General features: G+C 41.1%; 1 pseudogene; it reads right to left on the reverse strand.

The window, feature by feature from the left end:
• Window positions 1–1,891: 1,891 nt before the first annotated feature.
• LOC116915080 lies at window positions 1,892–2,698 on the reverse strand (annotated as a pseudogene).
• Between the last annotated feature and the right edge of the window lie 15,883 nt (window positions 2,699–18,581).

The raw sequence follows: 18,581 nt of genomic DNA on the forward strand, positions 1-18,581 counted from the left end.
TGACATCACCCTACAAGTCTGTCTGTGTGGGTCTGGTCATTCAGACCATGCTGTCAGCCATGCTGTTGGACCAGAATGGATCGAACTTCCCTGATGTTTCCAGGAGATACAATCTTACAGTACACATTCTGTTCTTCCAGTTCTTTCTGCCCCATATTCCTCAGTGTTCCCTGAACCTTAAACAAGAATTGTGCTGTAGATGGACCAGTTACAGCTGGTACACACGATCACTTGTTTTCTGCATTTTGAATAGTTGTAATTTTCTGCAATGCTCTCCATTTATTGTGAAGTGATTTTTTTTGTTGGGGGTTAAGAGCTACATTTATTTGTGGATATATGAATAAATATTCAGAGTGCAACTATGAATTATACTAGCTTAGTAAAATGGCAGTTGTAGATTCTCCTTCAAGATCTATGACGTCACTAGCCCCATGCAGTTGGTTAAGACTTCAGTGCCATGCATGAAGTAGGCTTTAAGTCCAGTACCTCTTGTTGAATAGGCTTAGTCCGGTTAGCTAGCCATTGGTCGCAACCAGGATATGAATGCCAATATTATACCCTTAGAGTTATCATGCCATGTTGGTTGTTTTGTACTTCATAGATAGGATAGTTGTGTGGGACTATATTTTCTTCCTTCCCTTGGAAGCGTGCATGGCACCTTCTGGTACTCTGAAAGCTAGTCCTGAAGGAAGAGGCCTTTAGGTCAGAGGTAGCTTAGATCCTTTGGGTCCCAAGTCTGAAGTTCATAGTGTCTTAAGCAATAGAGTCTTATCTTAATCCTCTGGAAGCAAGCAAGAACAAGAACAATAACATATAATATTTTGGGATATTGATAAAGGAACTTATCATGCCTGGTATTAATGTTTTTTGTTTTTTTTTTTTTTTGGTGTGTGTGTGTGTGTGTGCGTGTGTGTGTGTGTGTGTGTGTGTGTGTACATAGACTTATGTATTTTATATGTAATTTTAGGTAAATGGATTAATATGATTATGATTTTTTCAAGCATTCATATTATTGTTTTACCCCCTCCCATCTATGTTGGTACCCCTCCTCCCTCCCAATTAATCTCCCCCGTTTTTCTCATTTTCCCTTCAAATTGCTTTGACCCTGTTACTCCTCCCTCTGTTACTCCTCCCCACCCCTGTGGTTCCTTTTGACTTTCTTGGTTTCTATGGTTACTCTAAGTTATGTACTCACATGTGAGGATTTGGAGCTAGGAGTCAAAGAAGGAGAGAACATAAAGCCCTGAGCTTGGCTTGCCCATACACTTGTGGGTGTGGGGGCGTCCACTGCAGCATGGTTCTGCCACACCCTTAAAGGACACTTACCCAACCTCCCCCAGAGGTCATTACCTGACAGTAGCTTCCCAGGGGTTGAGTCATGCATGAGCTCCTCCTTTCTTGGATTTTTTAAAAAAAGTAAACTGAGATTAATATAACCACTTCTGCTATATTTCCCTGTGCTAATTTGTACATTTTAGCTATTCCCTTGAATTCAAATATTCCATTTAGGGTCTTCTTGTAAGCACCACAGGATTTTATTGCATCCTTTACCATAAGCATGGATGAACCATATTTGTTCTGGCTACTGCTGGCTCATTTTTATCATTTGTACCTTTAGTTTTCTGTTTATACTTCTTATTTTTTATTAGTTCTTCCTAGATTTATGCTTTATTTATTTTAATTGCATTCATCTATCTGCTGTCTGTCTGTCTGTCTATAAGTGTGCGTTGGGAGCAGTGCACATGTACCATAGTGCACAAGTGGAGTATAAAGTGGGGGAACTTGGTTGTCTCCTTCCAGTATGTGGGTCCCCTTAATTGAATTTGGGGTGTTGGACTTGGTGGTGAGTTCTTTTACCTAGTGAGCCATCTCCCTGAACCATAATTGAGGTTTATCGAAGGTCTATGATGGTGATATCCATCTTCGACAGTGAAGTGGCTACAATTGCAGAACAAATGTGATTTCTGCCACGAGAGTGAAAAGTCTCTCTCCAAGCAGGATGAAATCTCTTGAAGGCCGCAGTCAGTTAACATAAAGAATCTCGTTCAGAGCAGACAATTGCTATGGATTCTTATAACATCATTTGATAGGAGCAGAGATTTGCCCTGGACAAAAAGGTATTAGGGTTGGGTGAGTATGGATCCAGCCAAGAGTGAGGAGTCCAACAAAATCCCACAGAAGGCAAATTTCTTTTTTATTTTGCATGACAATTATCAGGCCCACCATCTTGTCTGAGGGTAAGGACATGTTTGATTATGAATTCATTTTTCATCAGTTTTCCACAAAAGACTCCACAAGTTGCAAAACCTTTCTGAGTATTGGTACTAACAAGCTAGAGATGAGAACATGTTCTATGATGCTCAGTGCTTGGTTTAAGGGACCTGTCCACCACAGGTGGTATAGCTGGCCTCATGCTTGTGTTATAGTTTGAAGTCTGGGTGGATGAGAAAGGGAAGGGACCACGTCTACAAAACACTTTTCTACATTGACTTGCAGAGACCCACAGAGGCCTACAGAGGCCCACAGAGGCCCACAGAAGGCAGGGTCCAACTTTCCAAATGCTTGGGCAACTTTTAGCTTCTCCTTTTAAAGTTCCTGCTTCTGGATCTCCTCACAGGCCTAGAATTATTGCTCCTGTTCTAGCTGCTGCTGCTTCTGTTGGGCAACTCCCTTTCCCCAACTCTTCCTGGATGGCCATATTCCAGCAAGTTCCTCCTCCTTTTTATTATATTCTTTTCTTGCTTATAGTCTTTGGTATATCTTTTCAAGCATTTAGTTTTTAAGTTCTGCTTTAGGAAAGCAGTATTCTGTAATTTCTTGACCATGTCTTTCTCCTCAGGAATGATAGTTGATTTGTAGTCTCGGTGTTTTGGAAGTTTTCCAATGAACACTATAATGTATTTGCTGTAGATACAGGTATGTTCAATGTTGCCTTCTTCAGAGTACATGGACACCATGGGGGATGAGCTCAACACCAGAACAACAGTAATTATGGAGCAGAATATAGTCTGATTCAACAGCACTTGGGGAAGAATTAATTCATTTAATTCTACGGTACTCCCAAGTAGGGAAGGATCTCCCACCCAGTCTTGGGTGGGAGAATGGTGCTCCCATGGTCAGACCTTGGGCCAATACATCCTTTCCTGAAAATGACAGTTAGGGCTTCCAGAAATGTTCTATTCTATATTTTATTTATAGACTTGCTTCTTAAAGTGTATTTCTATTTACAAGAAGAAAGAACAAGAAGCTCCCCCAGATGCTCTTGCACACACAGTCATCTCTGCTTTCTTACAGTTCTGTGGATACCTGTGTCCATGCACTGTTTCCATTGTTACTGATGATGCATATTGACACATTCTTAGTACCCAGGGCCCATGGCTTCATGAGCATTCCTTCTGTGTTGCTGAATTCCAGCAATCACAATGTCAAGAATTCCCTATTACAGCGTTTTACAGAAGAGTTTCAGTCTCAAAATTCCCAGTGCTCTGTATGCTCATAAACTTGTGTAGGCAACTACAGCTGCTATGAGTTTTTGACCGCAATGGTCCTGCCATGTTCACTGCTCCAGTAATCCCAGACCCCTGGTTCTTAGTCTCTGCGATGGTCTCTGGGCCTCAAGGAGAGATCAATGTAGATTTCTCATTTGCATGCGGCTGAGCACTCCCCTGAGGCACAGTGGCCTGACTGATGGAAGTAGGTTAGTGGAGCAGCATTCGAAGATTACAGCCACTTCTGGCTTCAGTGAATGCTCTCAGCTTGGCTTTCTGATCCATTGCTGTGTAAAAGCCACCGCCTTAAGGTCTTACCCACAAAAATCGAGCTGCTCCAGTCAGTCATCGTGCTATTGCTGCCATGGTGGACTGAGACTCTCTGAATCCTGTGCCTTGGGTTGTTTCTGTTGGCACTCTGAAAATGCCGACAATAGGAGCTAATCATAATAAAGGGACCTTAAAAGTTTCTGTTTGGTTTTTGAATTAAGCCTTTTTGTGAGGATTTGACAAGTCATGCACCTTCCTTCCATTGATGTTTCCTATCACAGGCCTGTCTTTGTCTTACTGTCTTTACACTAGTGTGTGTGTGTGTGTGTGTGTGTGTGTGTGTGTGTGTGTGTGCATGTGCATGTGCGTGTGCCTGTGTGCGTGCGTGTGAGATAGTCTCCCTCCTACCCATAATTAGGCTACAATTCTCATTCATAAAATCCTTCTCTAACCGCTACACTTAAGACACCCACTAATTATTGTTATTATTTTTAGCCCATTTCCTGGTCCGCTTCAGTTTCTAAAGCTATCATTGTCATTTGTACAGTGGATTATCTTCCTCCTCTTTCCAGAACGCATATTCCGTGAGGGCAGATGCCTTTGTTATTTGACTGACATAGTCTAATAACACTTCTAATAATAACTAGCACATAGGAGGTGATGGAGAAATATGAAAAATTAATTTGCTCTTTCTAGAATTTTTCAAAAACTTTCTATGTGACTAAGTCTTTCTTTATTTAATTTTATAAACTCCCAATACTGCTATTGATAGTTCTTATGTGCCTCAAGCTTCTTGGTGAGAAGAAAACAGAGAGGGGAAGGAGGGAGGTGAAGGGAGGGGGAGAGAGAGAGAGAGAGAGAGAGAGAGAGAGAGAGAGAGAGAGAGAGAGAGAGAGAGGCAAACACATGCACACAAATGAAGTTACTGGAATTCCAGCATAGGGAAGAGTTGAATTACTCAGAGATTTAATAAAGTTCACAAAACCCCATAGTATTGGGCAAGACTCTTCTGTTTCATATCATTTAGATTATCTGAAACTTTATCTGGTTCTTATTTCTGTTTACTGCCTAGTCGCAGGGTTGAATGTTGTTTTAATTGTATCTTGTAGGTGTGATTCAAAAGATAACAAGATTACTATTGTAAATGGATCTGTTTTGCTAGAGATTGGGCTTAGTATGATTTGGTTTGGCCAATAACACCAGACTTTGGCAATGGATATTATCCTTGAAATCTAAGGCCATTTTCTTTGCCATAATCTTTGTGGTTAAGATTAGAATTCCGGATTCCTTATACTGTTCTTTTTTGTGGTTGTTGTTTTGTTTTCTTTTTTCTTTACTATACCATCACTTATTTTAAAAAATGGAGCCTGAATTATAAGCTATTGTGACAAAGATTTTGATATTCCACTGGCATATAGTAGGTACAGGAAGCAAAATTCTGAGCATTTGCTAGTGAATCAGTTTTAACTTCTAGAATAGAAGGCCAACCTGAAAGTCATGGAAATTATATTTTAGCAAAAATTCAAAACTAGTAAAATAACTATATGAATAAATAAACAAATAGTTATGTCAAGGAGTCACATGATAAATCTTTATTGGTTAGGTATGGCAGATCACATATGTAGCCTGGGGATTGTTTGATTGGTAAGGTGCTTGCTGTGCAATCCTGAGGATCCCAGTTCTCTCCAGAACCCAGATGAAAAAGCAGGGAGTAGTTAGTGGTGTGTGCTTATGATCCCAGTACTGGGCAGCAGAGGCAGGTAGGCTCCTGGATTTCACCATCTCGTCAGCCTCGTGGAATGGTGAGTTCCACGCCTAGGAGGATTTGTTCTCCAATAAACAAATTATATGGCAGCATGAGGTTGACTATGACTTCCATATAGTCTCACACAGGTTTGTGCATGTACACACCAACATGCACACAACACCAACATGCACACACATACATTGTAAGATGCTTACAGTTAAAGAATGTTGGTGTCGAGGAGTGTTGTTATGCAGTGATTAGGTGTAGTATTCTTAATTTTTCTGAAAACGTGAAATTTATATAAAAATGTAAAATTTCACAGTCTCTAACTGATATGGGACTTACCTCTATAAGACAGGATCCCCAGAAGTAGTAATTGCTATTTAATGATGAAATGAAATGAAATCATTTAAAATAATACTTTGTGTTAAACTGACTTGCAAATGATTCTTTTTCCCGTTTTAAGAGAAATGATATGAAATAATATGTATAATTAAGAAATAATACAGGGAACATGCAAAAAAGTGAAAGTTACTCATAACTTTAAAAACATTCATTTATTTGATGTCTATCATCTATCTATCTATCTATCTATCAATCAATCTATCTATCCATTTTACTTATTCATTTGTTTATTTATTTATAGAATGTGCATGCCTGTGCTATGGGCTACATGTGGTCAGAAGAAAACCCACTGGAGTCAGTTCTTGCCTTCTGCCATGTGGGTCCTGGGGATCTAACTTAGTTTCAGGACCTTGGTCACTGAGCCATCTTGCCTACTCATAACTCCTGTAATAGTCAATGTTAACCTTTTGGCAACCTTCCCATCTCATGTGCCTGTTTCCCATTCAGTTTCACAAGTCATCTGTGCATGACAAGTGCATCACACAAAGCTGAAGTGCTTAAAATCATAAACCCTTATCATCTGACACCGCTTCTGAGATGAGAAGCTGGAAGCGGCCTAGGCCAGTGTGCTGGATGGGCTTTTCTTATGAAGTTGTCCTTATGATGTCAGTGGCTTGAGAAACAGCTCCCAGCTTCATTCATGTGGCTAGTGACAGAGAGACTTCACAGTCCCTGAGCATGTATCTCTTCATGGAGTTGGTCACATGGCAGAAACTGACTTTCCCTTAAGGAGAGTGGACACAGGAGAGCGAGGAATGGAGTGAGAAAGAAGGGGGGAAGAGGGAGGGAAAGAAAGAGCCTTTTAAGACAGAAGCTACAGTCTTTTATAAAAATCGCAAAAGTGCAATTTTGGGTGTTAGCCTACTATTCTGCTCATGCTAGCTAAATGTGGGAGAAGAAACTACAAGGTGTTGATGCCAGGAAGCATCAGGCACCATCTTGGATGTTAGCCAGCTCATAACATTTTTAGCATGAACCTTTTATCACATTGTTTTTTTAAGAAAAAGATTCTACAATGATTTCAATGATTGCATTATGTTATTGTAGGTCTTTGAACTCAAGTACATAAGAATGCTATACAATTGTAAGGCTTCCTTCCTTCCTTCCTTCCTTCCTTCCTTCCTTCCTTCCTTCCTTCCTTCCTTTCTTTCAGCAAAAACAGTACGATCTTCCACTAATCCAAGTCAATGCTGCTTTTTAAAGTGCTCACTCAGTTTGGGAACCTATGAACTTATTCTGACACTGTCAGACTATTGTCACAAATGCACCTAGAATCTTCTGAGACTAAGACTGAAATCTTTCATTATATTATCCTTATCAATAAATTCAAAGATGCTACAAGGCAATTGTGCTAGTCTATAGAAACCCAGTTATTTATTCTTGATTTTCTGTTTGCATTACCAAACCAGATGTAGCCTTCAAAATTGTGGTTCTGATATCCAACTATGGCTTAACAAAATGATAGACTTCAGCAAAAGAAATTATTGTATGATCCAACTATTTCAAGGAACTTGAGAGACCTCAGCTCTTTAGCCTATTCATGAATGTGCCCTCCCTTCGGTCCTCAGTAACAATCCTGCTTAGTTAATATACTGAAGTATTTTTTCCTTAAGTATCATTACTGGGAAAAGTTCTATTTGGGGGCCAATGAGACACCTGGTCAAGAGCTGTGTAGACATCAAGTCTGAGGACTGAGCTAGATTCCTGGAAGCCACATGGTGGAAGGAGAGAACTGATTTCCACAAGTTGTCCTCTGACCTTTATGTAATTCCTGTGGCACAGTGCAACCTCTCAAAATAAATAAATACATAAAATTAAAATGTAATAAAAATGAAGCCCTATGTTGATAGAAATCTACACATGCCATATCATATTTACATGACCTTTAATTTGCTAAGAAAAGGAAATTGTGGACTGTGAAGCAGTTTTATTTAATCCAGTTTTCCATAGTGCCTGACACAGTAGGCACTTAATATGTTTGTTAAATTAAAGATAAATTGAAATTCTTATGCCATGAAGAGTAACTGTTAGGCTAATGAGAAGGGTCTAGGTCTCTTAATCTAATAAAATGATACTTGCTTAATAAAGCGATATCAGTCATTCTCCTTTAAGACAATGTTGTAATGACATCATAGAATTGTTTTATTTTTTTTTGAGAGTCCTATGGAAACGTTGTTTAGATTAAAGTAGATAGCATGCTGAAAACCATGGATGCTTCCCATCTCTAAATTTCCCAAACAAAAAACAATGACTACTCAACAAATGGACTGTCCCTGGTCTTTGTCTCTGCAGACGTTTCCTAGAGCTAGACTCACACCCAACCTTCCTCAGAGTGATGACAGCCTTATTTGTATCTTCCTGGCAGTGAAAACAATCGCAGTTGTTTTTGTTTTGTTTTGTTTGTTTGTTTGTTTTTTCTGATGTCCAGAAGGCCATATGTGTGCAGTATATGCAATTGCAGTCTTTCAAACAACTGCTTTGGGGACAGGATGAGTAGTGAGGAAATAAACAACTGCTCTCACCCCAGAGAGCCAGTGTGATATTAGCAGCTCTGATTTGGAGGAGACAAATAACTCAATTTCAAGTCTGGCATAAATATTATGCTCATCATTCACCCACTTCCTTACACAGGAGGCAGAAAATTCCAGTTTCCTGCTAAGTTCTCCTACACAGACATGGCAGGATCTTTTCCCCCACCTAATTTCTTTTGGTTTCAAAGTGATCATTTGATTTCTAATAAGAATGTGATGCAGCTTCTACTGTGAAACACTGAGGCCTGACCCTTGCAAATAAAAACATGACAGATTGTCACGAGAGGATTAGAATTCCCTCTATAATGACAGGACTCACCCGGTGCCTAGGACCATCTAAGAAGCACGTGTTTGAGGAGACTCCAGTGAGACTGGGAAGTTCTAGCTGTTCTCTCCAGGCAGACGAGGACTTCCTGTCAACAGTGCACTCTATCTTTGTGTGGCTCTGCCTCTCCCAAAGCATAATTTCATACTGGGAATTGAACCCCAGGGTCTCTGGAACAGCAACCAGTGCTCGGAAGCTTTGAGCCAGGTCTCCACCACAGCCTGCCTTTTTAGCCAGGTAATGTAAAGTGTGCACACTGAGGCTTTGTTGCAAAACATTTCCCACTGTATGATACCTTTCACCATTAAAAAGATGCTTGCTGTCCTCTTCCCTTATCATGACAAGATGCTCAAAGCGAGAGTACTGCGGTTTTCTAATCTACAGATTCTATTAAAACTTGTCATTTGTATAATAACTTTTTGTCACTTTATCTTAAACCCTGGATGAACTTAGTTTTTAGGCCTCTTTTTAATTTTTTTTTTTTTTTTTTTTTTTTATTAACTTGAGTATTTTTATATACATTTTAGTGTTATTCCCTTTCCGGTTTCGGGCAAACATCCCCTCCCCTCCCCTTCTTTATGGGTATTCCTCCCCATCCTCCCTCCTTACCGCCCTCCCCCAACAATCTAGTTCACTGGGGTTCAGTCTTAGCAGGACCCAGGGCTTCCCCCTTCCACTGGTGCTCTTACTAGGATATTCATTGCTACCTATGAGGTCAGAGTCCAGGGTCAGTCCATGTATAGTCTTTGGGTAGTGGCTTAGTCCCTGGAAGCTCTGGTTGCTTGGCATTGTTGTACATATGGGGTCTCGAGCCCCTTCAAGCTCTTCCAGTTCTTTCTCTGATTCCTTCAACGGGGTCCTATTCTCAGTTCAGTGGTTTGCTGCTGGCATACGCCTCTGTGTTTGCTGTATTCTGGCTGTGTCTCTCAGGAGAGATCTACATCCGGCTCCTGTCGGCCTGCACTTCTTTGCTTCATCCATCTTGTCTAATTGGATGGCTGTATATGCATGGGCCACATGTGGGGCAGGCTCTGAATGGGTGTTCCTTCTGTCTCTGTTTTAATCTTTGCCTCTCTATTCCCTGCCAAGGGTATTCTTGTTCCCCTTTTAAAGAAGGAGTGAAGCATTCACATTTTGATCATCCGTCTTGAGTTTCATTTGTTCTAGGCATCTATGGTAATTCAAGCATTTGGGCTAATACCACTTATCAATGAGTGCATACCATGTATGTTTTTCTGTGATTGGGTTACCTCACTCAGGATGATATTTTCCAGTTCCGACCATTTGCCTACGAATTTCATAAAGTCATTGTTTTTGATAGCTGAGTAATATTCCATTGTGTAGATGTACCTTTCTGTATCCATTCCTCTGTTGAAGGGCATCTGGGTTGTTTCCAGCTTCTGGCTATTATAAATAAGGCTGCTATGAACATAGTGGAACACGTGTCTTTTTTATATGTTGGGGCATCTTTTGGGTATATGCCCAAGAGAGGTATAGCTGGATCCTCAGGCAGTTCAATGTCCAATTTTCTGAGGAACCTCCAGACTGATTTCCAGAATGGTTGTACCAGTCTGCAACCCCACCAACAATGGAGGAGTGTTCCTCTTTCTCCGCATCCTCGCCAGCATCTGCTGTCACCTGAGTTTTTGATCTTAGCCATTCTCACTGGTGTGAGGTGAAATCTCAGGGTTGTTTTGATTTGCATTTCCCTTATGACTAAAGATGTTGAACATTTCTTTAGGTGTTTCTCAGCCATTCAGCATTCCTCAGCTGTGAATTCTTTGTTTAGCTCTGAACCCCATTTTTTAATAGGGTTATTTGTCTCCCTGAGGTCTAACTTCTTGAGTTCTTTGTATATTTTGGATATAAGGCCTCTATCTGTTGTAGGATTGGTAAAGATCTTTTCCCAATCTGTTGGTTGCTGTTTTGTCCTAACCACAGTGTCCTTTGCCTTACAGAAGCTTTGCAGTTTTATGAGATCCCATTTGTCGATTCTTGATCTTAGAGCATAAGCCATTGGTGTTTTGTTCAGGAAATTTTTTCCAGTGCCCATGTGTTCCAGATGCTTCCCTAGTTTTTCTTCTATTAGTTTGAGTGTGTCTGGTTTGATGTGGAGGTCCTTGATCCACTTGGACTTAAGCTTTGTACAGGGTGATAAGCATGGATCGATCTGCATTCTTCTACATGTTGACCTCCAGTTGAACCAGCACCATTTGCTGAAAATGCTATCTTTTTTCCATTGGATGGTTTTGGCTCCTTTGTCAAAAATCAAGTGCCCATAGGTGTGTGGGTTCATTTCTGGGTCTTCAATTCTGTTCCATTGGTCTATCTGTCTGTCTCTGTACCAATACCATGCAGTTTTTATCACTATTGCTCTGTAATAGTGCTTGAGTTCAGGGATAGTGATTCCCGCTGAAGTCCTTTTATTGTTGAGGATAGTTTTAGCTACCCTGGGTTTTTTGTTATTCCAGATGAATTTGCAAATTGTTCTGTCTAACTCTTTGAAGAATTGGATTGGTATTTTGATGGGGATTGCATTGAATCTGTAGATCGCTTTTGGTCAAATGGCCATTTTTACTATATTAATCCTGCCAATCCATGAGCATGGGAGATCTTTTTAATGTGGAGAGGCTGCTCTTTCACTCTTTCTCATATGACCTTGACTGTGTTAAAGGATCCTCTGTAGACTGTACCTCAGTCTTGGTTCATCTCACATGGCTAGGTGATTTTTTTTTCTTTTTTCTTCTTTTTTTTTTGCTAGGGGGTACACAAAAGAAAGTTCCTCCTTTGTGTAGCAGGTTCAGAGGCTCATGACTTTGACTTCTTCAAGTACTAGGCCTGTTCACTTTGACCAATCTTTTGGAAATCCCACCTTCTATTCTTTGCTGTGAGCCCACATGACACATTAGGGGACTCTGACACACACGAGTAAAGATTGCTCTGTACTAGTAATTCTTCATTCCTCCCTGCCTAAGATCTGTTCTCTTCCCTTCTGTCTTAGTTCCATACTCTCATACCTAGGACTTATATCACTAGAGCTTCTGAATAGAGTCAGTAAATAAGTGACACCAGGAGAAGATCAACATATTAGAAGAGAATAAGTCGAGGCAATTCAATCCCCTGTAACACCTACTACTTTGGCTCTGGGTCTTTGGCAGTAGATAGATCTTCATAGCCATCACTCCCACTTTTACTCAGCATCTTGTCTTCTAGCTCATGGTTATAGGGATATCTTTCATTGCTAGTGTCTATGTGCCTCACCATACTTTTCTGGTTCTCTCATCTCTGCTCACATATCTAAGAGTAGATCTTTGTTATAGATGTGTAGTTGGGTGGAGTTAAATCCTCTTTTGGGGCTGTGAGTCTCCATGGTCCAGTCAAGTGGAAATTTCTGGTTTCTTTGGAGACTAAGTTGTGTCATATGTTGTTTTTTGGAAACTGTCTTATGAGATGTTTTTGCTGAAACAAACATGTATGTATGGGGGGTATTCTTGTAAGAATAGACACATGATGCTTTTCTGGAGGCAGCCTGGAAAAATGACATGTGATGTTTTGCTAGCGCAGATGCTTGACAGAGCACATGGCATCTGGAGAGGATATAAATATGTTGGATGGTATTGATACCCCTGTTATTCTTTATGTGTCATTGCTGCTTTGCGGATGCTGGTCTTTGCTGACAACGCTGGATGGTATTGGTACGCCTTACCATTCTTTCTTGGTCATCATTTGTTATGACTTCAAAGTTCTAAAGGCTTCTTGCTGCTTCTGCAAGGACTCAGGCTGTTGTGGTTTCCCCTGCAGTTATCTGTATTTTGATGCTAATTCCACTGCCCCAAGGATAGTACTCAGGACTCAGGTGATTTCACCAGAACCTTCTCTCCATTTAATTTGTAAAATACAGGTGAAGGCAGGTACAGGATAGAAGGAGGCCTGTCATTGGATAAGAAGGAAGGATGGGCGGGAGAAGAGTTTGAAGGAAGAGGAGCAGACAGGAATGGAAGAGGGGGAGAGAGAGAGTAGCCGTTAGACAACATGGAAGGTGATGTTAAGATTCCGCTCTGTGTATTTCCAGGTTGTTATTAATGTTCTTAAGGGATGGATGGTACTGGGCTTTGTATGTTTAGGTGGACAATTAAATCTTATCAATTGGGTCAAATGTTATTGTGTTATGTGTTCTTTCATGTGTAGCTTTAAGTGTAATGGAGTGTGGGGGGACTGGTCTTGGCCACTACGGAATTGGAATGTGTATTTCTGGTGTGGAAACCTACCTTGGAAACTAGATAGGTAAAGAGATTGCTGATGACTCAGAGAGAGACCTTTGGCAGTGTGATATGGGATGGAGCAAAGTGGATGAGAGGCTTTGCTGACTGAGAATAAAGATATCCAGCAGGTATCTTGGGGCACCATGGTACCAGACCTAGTGGGGGATAAAAGACTGCTTTATTTTTTATAATTTTACAACAACATCAGGCTGATTGGCCTTGTGGTTTCTTCTGGATCAACTGGCCATTGCTGATTCCTGAATAGTATTTGCAAGTTGATTGAACTGCTGCTCCTGATTCATGTGAGCTGAACTGCTGGTATCCTGACAGTGCAGACTAGATTTCCTCCATAGACATATTTTTAAACAGGTCCACATCCTTCTTTGCTCTATTAACCTTTCTACTACTTCTGGTGGGTGGTACACTAGAAGGGACATTAAAGCCTTTAAGAACTCTTATGAAAAGCAGGCTTTGAAAGTCTAAGCCTATAGTATTATAGTCACTCCCTGCAGTATTTTTGGGAAATATACACGAGAAAAACAAGCTTAAGAAAAGAATTGACAGGACTAGTGATATGACTTACTGTGTTAAGAACAAAAGTCAACAATTGCTCATCTATTATAAGGAAAGACACAAAGTAGAGTTCAGAATAACTGCAAGGCACTGTGCATTTTTCTTTTGAAGTACTTAGAATGCAGTTGAGGCGGTCCATAATGGAGAAGTCAGAAGGGGAGAATGCTGTAAAGCAGCAGTAAGCAAGTGTTTGGCTGCTGCAGAGGAATCCGAGGGGACTAAAGTGCCTGGATTGTTTTTCTTTGGGCACGTGATCCACCTCTGTATTGTTCTCCCTCACTGTCTAACAGTTGCTTCCTTAGATGAGGGCACAAAGGATCAATCCACTGAGCCTGAAGCAATAAGTCCAACTCTTAGACAAGCGGGAATTCTAACCCAGTTTTCTATGAGTCTAAAGCCCATGTTCTTTTAATTATAAGAGAAGAAGGAGAGAGAAAGTGAGTTTAGTAAAGGAGTGGCTTGGTGGAAGAAATGTCAGGGGGAGCAGAAATGTTTGTATTCATTACACTTTCGGGGAAACACAAAATAATCAGAGGACAGGGTAGACTATGGGGACAACACAGGTCAGTTTCTTGCCATAGAAATCCTTTGGTAAAAATCACAAATAGCACAGATGAAAGATTACACAGGATGAAAGTTGGCTGTCCACCAGAGTAGGATTGTCCAGACACCTTGTTTAAAGTTGGTGACCATATCCTGAATTTAATGAGCAACTATTTTTACAGCCATCTGCTTAGGAAAAAAATAATGATTAGACAGGAGCTGGAGCTAGTTTAATGTTTTACCATCACTTACCCTAAACTAATAATGACTAGACTGAATGTCTCTCTAAAAGATTATGCACTGAGATGATATATGTAAAATATGCAAATTGTTAGTACCTATATTTACATATCACATTATCTCCAAAGAAAGGCCAACCCATGAGTGAAACAAATCTTCATTACATGGTAGATTTATTTTGAAAATATAGGGCACAAATGTTATAAAATTTATTCAGCTGTAAAGAAAAATGAGGTCATGAATTTTGTAGGTACATGGTTGGAACTAGAAAACATCATATTAAGTGAGAAAATTGAGGCCCATACATCAGACATTGTTTGTTCTATTTCTGAGGGTCTCCAGATCTTCAGATGTGAGTACAAGTTTTAGAGTAACTGCAGAAACTGTGACAGTAAAAGGGAGGCATTGTTGGGGCCAGGAAGCAATGGAGAAGGGAATATCTGATTGGGAAATTAGGAAAACCTTGAGGTGTTTATTAAGGAAAGAAGAGGGAAATAAAAACCGAACAAGGAGAGGAGGGTAAAAACTTTAAGGAGGTCTGAAAAACTCTAAGGAACAGTATATTAACAATAACCGTTTGGGGTTGGGGATTTGGCTCAGTGGTAGAGCGCTTACCTAGGAAGCGCAAGGTCCTGGGTTCTGTCCCCAGCCCCGGAAAAAGAAAAAAAGAAACAATAATCTTTTAAAATACCACATAATCTGTGCAAGTCTGTGTATAAATATGCAGATAGAGTTTAAATGAAACTATTTTATCGGGGCTGACAATGTTTTCCCCAAGAGCAGAAGACTAGCTAACAAAAAACCTCAAACACCAGGCATATGGAACCCTCCTTTGAGTTGCTGGTCAGGGTTTTCTAAGAGTCTTCCCAAACAGTAGAAGCTATTGCTAGAGTTGCTTCTTAGAGGTAGAAGGTAAGGCCCTACTAATAAAGAGATCATGGAAGCCAAGCACAGAGGTCCTGCCCAGGAAAGCCTTCTACTTGAGGACTAGCTTTTATGCCATACAAGGTTCCACAGGAGGGAAGCAAACAATACCCAGCTTTAACACAGATGAACTACAACAACCAGCATGACACAATAATGCTACGTGCAGTAGTGGCATGGGCATGTTGGTGGCAACCAAGAGCTCTCTAATTGGACTTAACAGCTGCTTAACATGAGACAAACCATTCATCACAATGCAAATCACATGCCAGAAACCCAAGGCTAGTGAAGTCATGGCTATCAGAGGAGAACCTACAGCTACCCCTCTGTTAAATCAGCATAATCCCTAATTAGACTTATTCACAAAGAAACATAATCCTCACCCCTCCTTAAGGAAACTTCTCTTTGCAATAGATCATTCCAGAAAACCACAACCAATGGAAATAGGAATGGTGGAGGTCAGTCTCAATGCACGTACCTACAAAACACTCCTGTGCTTAAGGCTCATGGGATACTGTGGAAGGGGAGGCAAAGAGATCATTAGAGCCAGAAGATCAGGGAGCTTGTGATAAGACCGTGTCTCTAAGGACTGTCAGAAGGTGTACACGTAAACTCTTACCAGCACGACGGCCTAAACCTGAGCTGAGCAAGGCAGCACCAATAGACTTGTCATGGTAGCTGGAAGAAAGCCCAGGAGGCCTCGACCCTACACAAAGAACTACAGGCAGCTTAGCAACGCTGAGAGTGGGGAAACAATCTTCCCCCAGGCAGAACACACCGATTGGTTATCCAATACCAAATGGTCAGCCCTGGAAACACACAAGTAAATAACAGTACACAGACGGAGCAAGGAGTATTGATATATTTAAGAACATAGACGTCCATATAACAATGGCCGATGAAAGAAGAATTTGAAAGAGAGAAAGAACAGTTTTGGCAGAGTTCGAAGGGGGCAAAGGGAAGGAAAAGTGGTGTAATTACCTTATAATTTCAAAAATAGAATAATTATATTTAAAAATTACAAATCTGAACAGTGAAGTAAAGGTTGGCCTCAGGATTAAATATGACACCAAAAGTGAGATGTAGGACATTACAGCTCGAAGTCCTTAAGGTGCATGCTATCCCATCACTTCCGCAGTTTGAGGGCCAGTGCTGATAATACCCACAACATCTGACAGCTGCCCAGCCTCACCCAGTCTGTGTGGAGAGTCCCTGTGGTTCCTGTTCTGGCTTGTCACCCTCCTCTGCTCTCCTGAAAGGTTCTTCCTTCAGTTCACTTTGCTCTTCGTCGCAGTTCTTGGTTTTCAGCAGATTTCCTTACCTGCTGATGCATCTGTTAACTGATATGCAGGGTAGTCACTGCCAGTGGTTTGAAATATCGTCTTTCCTTGTGATCTGAAACGAGGAGGCATTTTTTGTATTCAAAGAAGTGAGCTTTAATGGCTCAATAACACATGCTTTTGGGATCACTTTCTAGGACAAGGAAATCTCACTTTAAGCCACTTCTAAGAAGAGTCAGGTCTTAGCCCCAAGAGGTGCAGGAACAGAATGTACTGGGAACCTTCCATGAGGCAGGGAAGGTAGACAGGGAGCACCTTTGGTTTGATGTCTTAGATTTTCCCTGGAGATGTAGGTGCTTGTCTGTGGGGTGCTGTGGGGTGCTGTGGGGTGCTGTGGGGTGCTGTGGGGTGCTGTGGGGTGCTGTGGGGTGCTGTGGGGTGCTGTGGGGGTGCTGAGAGTAGACGCTCCAGGCCTGGGTGCTGTGGGGGTGCTGACAGGCCTGGTGTTTGCTCCCACACTCCTCCATCTATCTATCTATCTATCTATCTATCTATCTATCTATCTATCTATCTATCTTTCTTTCTTTCTTTCTTTCTTTCTCCATTTTTTTAAAGGAAGTGACACAAAAGGTGATGGACAGATGGCATCTATCATCAGGACATGGAGGACAGTGTCATTTCTGGTCCTAAAATGCAATATAGAAATAAATATTGGAGCCCAGCTTCCATAATTCTGATGACATCTGACATCTGTCTTTCCCGCAACGAAGTCCAAAGGAAGATGAGTTGATCATTTGGTCCTTTGTAAATGTGTACTTATTCTCTTGGTTAAAATGGCTAATTTGTCCTAGCTTAGGCATACCATGTTCATTTACTGAGTTTAGCATAAAATTCTTGGAGTGAACAAAGTAAATGAGTTGTTGTGTGTACCTTCTCTAGGTCAAGAAATTCTACTACAGGAAACCTTGGAGGACATTTTAACCATATCCAAACCGTAGCAAATAAACAAGAGAACGAGATTCTTTTCTTCATCTATAACAGTATTAAATCATACAGTAATTACCAAAGGGCATTGCAGATCGACCGTTTATTCCCCCCCTCCCCCCACTTGACATCGAAAGTAAATTCCTAAGCCTAGTTGAATTCCTGTGCGTGTGTGCACTCACATGTGTCGGCCATCAGAGGACATGTAGTGTCATGCTTTATCATTCTCCACTTTATGGCTTTGAGACAGGGTTTCTCCCTGAGTCTGGACTTCACATTTTTAAACTAAGCTGGCAGTCAACAAACCTCGTCTCTGCCCTCTGGTCCCGCCCAATGCTGGGTCACAGGTGTGGGAGACAGTGCCTAGCTTGCTAGGTGGGTGCTTGGCTCAGATCATCATGGTTACACAGGGCTTTTGACCACCGGGTTGTCTCCTTAGCTCTCTATGCCTTATTTTGAAATATTAGCGTATGTTAACTTCTTTCTTCAATCCCCAACATAATGAATATCCTTAAAATCTTAGGAATAATGGCATAAATCCTCCTTTCTCGTGCTGGGTTCAGGATCGAAGCAGAGAAAACTCACCAGAAGCTTAAAAATGAAAGCTTTATTTTTTGCTTGCTCCCGGAGTTGGCTACTTCGGGATCTGAACCGCGTTTCCGAAGGCAGATTGTACAATGTTTTCATAGGATGGGAACACAAAGCAAGGGAGATGAGGTGGGATGTTGCATTGACTAATCATTTTAACACAAGGGAAGTTAACATTGGTGACTAGGCCTTATCTGAATCACCTGATGTTAACTTTCAGGGTCCTGGAGTCAGCTTTGGAAGTCAGGTTCCCTCCTGGACTCTAAAGTGGTAAGGGAACAAAGAAGTGGGCAAGCAGTGAGTAGTCAGTTAAGTAAAGACAGCACATTCATGGCTTGTGTGCCTTAGGTTAGATAATGGATAACAGCATCTTCCTTCTTTACATCCTTTACTGGTTAACAGACAAACATGAAGAAGTGTC

Source organism: Rattus rattus, chromosome 13 (assembly GCF_011064425.1).
Source record: "Rattus rattus isolate New Zealand chromosome 13, Rrattus_CSIRO_v1, whole genome shotgun sequence".
NCBI classification, from domain to species: domain Eukaryota; kingdom Metazoa; phylum Chordata; class Mammalia; order Rodentia; family Muridae; genus Rattus; species Rattus rattus.